Source organism: Etheostoma spectabile, chromosome 2 (assembly GCF_008692095.1).
Source record: "Etheostoma spectabile isolate EspeVRDwgs_2016 chromosome 2, UIUC_Espe_1.0, whole genome shotgun sequence".
In the NCBI taxonomy this organism is placed as follows: Eukaryota; Metazoa; Chordata; class Actinopteri; order Perciformes; family Percidae; genus Etheostoma; species Etheostoma spectabile.
The window spans coordinates 11,595,432-11,597,525 of record NC_045734.1 but is presented as its reverse complement, the minus strand read 5'-3'; the positions used below and the strand labels follow the sequence as shown (position 1 = coordinate 11,597,525).

The following is a 2,094-nucleotide window of genomic DNA, read 5'->3' as shown; positions in this document are numbered from 1 at the left end:
AGAGAGAGAGAGAGAGAGAGAGAGAGAAAGAGAGAAAGTATATGATGTAAATGGCAAGAACAAACAAAAGATTGACAGATGTTAAAACTGACAAGGGCACATGTTTCACAAGAAACAAATGATACTGCGCGGTCATTCTCACAATTAAAACATAATAAAAAATGTTTTAAAAAAGAGCACCAAAGTCTGACGACGCTGGTTACCCTACACTCCTGGCTCTTCAAGGAGCTGGGAAGGTCGATGGCTTTTTGACAAAACCTATTTCTCCTCTGTGGGTTGAGATATCAGACAGAAGGTACCAAATCCCCGACAGTCTCACTTTTTCTTTCAAACGCACACATGCATGCAAATGGTCATGTTCAGTCAGTAAAATGTCAGAAAATAGAGAAAAAACACCCGACACGCATTCCCAAAGCCCAAGGTGACATGTTCAGATTGCTTGTCTTGTCTGTACAAAAGTCTGAAACCCAAAGATATTCAATTTATAAAAACAGTACATTCTTACATTTGAGATGCTGGAATCAGCAAATGTTTGGCATCTTTGTTTGACACTAAAGCAGTCACATATAACAAAAACATCTAGTCATTTTTAAAGAATATACATTTTCCTTTTGGGATTATTTTTAGCCCCTCAGCAGGCAATGAAACCTACAACAATCACAAAGGCTGGCCTATCAATAAGGATGGGTGCTAGCAAATAGGCACCATTAGCTAATGATCATATAATGATTTGAGTCCAAATATTATCTGCGGTGGAAATAATACCATATGTGCGTTTACTCTACTCAAATGCAATTCTGTAATGGTGCAGATTTAAAAATGATCTGGGTGTCGCTGACGCCTTTGTAAATGTCATTCAGGCCCACTGTGAGTAATAAGAAAATATGCGTGTGTGAGCTGCTGGATGTGGAGACACTGGGGGCTTTCAATGAGCCATGTAAATGAGATCGTTTTTTGTTAACTGGCTGCTGGTTATGTACTCAGCATAGGGAACAATGTTAGCTGCAGTGTGTGTACATGCATACATGCCAGTGCACACACAGCTATGTACAGGTTCAGAATTACATCTACGGCCTGTTTAGAAAGTACAAAATGACAATGAGTCAAAATCCAGAAAGCAGCTACCTCCAGGCAAATGACAATAGTAGCCGTTAGTCATCCTTGAGACATTCATATTTACTGTAGTATATCATCTACAACTGCGCATAGTAGACGCTTTTTTAACACCTAATGCATCCACAGGTTTATCAATGTTGCACAATACAACATTACATTATACTCTGGGGAAAGAGCATTGTCTTACCAAGGACATACAGGCTGAGCTTTGGACAAACTGATAATTAGTTTCTGCTTCGCTATGTGGCCATGAACACATGATCTTGACAGGCAGTGTGATTATAGCTTGGTACATTTACATACACTACTTAAATACCACATAAACAAGATAAACATGTTTTTTTATTAAACATTTTTTATTTATTTAACAAAAGAAACCAAACTGCTAAAATCTGGTTGTGCAAGCCGGACAACAGCTTTGCCTTTACAAAATATAAACTAAAGCCTGCAAAATTATCATTTAAATTGTATCTGATAGTACAAATCCAAGCAAGCATACCAGCACTGGAAGCTTGGCAGTCAGACATATTTCGGTGGGTACCAAAAAAGTAGTGAGGTTTTTTACAGAGCTCTCCAGCAGGAGTCCTGGTTCATCTGTAACATCTCTACTGACAGTCACCTGTTTGCTTCAAGATGCTTTTATGTTTGGTCCTGCAAACAGTGCGTTTGTCCACTGAATAGTGTGCCACATCAAAACCCAACAGAAGAGTCATGCTGCATAACTTACTCTCAAATTTAACCTCAGTTGGTTTATAAGGAAGCTTTTATACTGTTAGAAAAGGTCTGAGTCACGAGGGTTTCAAGAGGGACCGGAGTTCCTGTGGTGAGCCCACCACACGGCAGTAGTACACACACATGGGTGTTAAGTTATCATTCAGACTTCCCCAGAGACCACGGACTAACCACAAAATGATTTAAAACTCTGGGGTCCCATGGTCTCTCACACACTCACACACACACACACACACACACACACAC

At 39.6% G+C, this 2,094-nt stretch overlaps 1 protein-coding gene across 1 annotated transcript in view; it reads right to left on the bottom strand.

Annotated features, from left to right (window-relative positions):
• The window catches only part of LOC116700597 (proline-, glutamic acid- and leucine-rich protein 1), a 13,866-nt gene that overhangs the window by 10,433 nt on the left and 1,339 nt on the right, over positions 1–2,094 (bottom strand). The gene's annotated exons all lie outside the window — the stretch shown is intronic.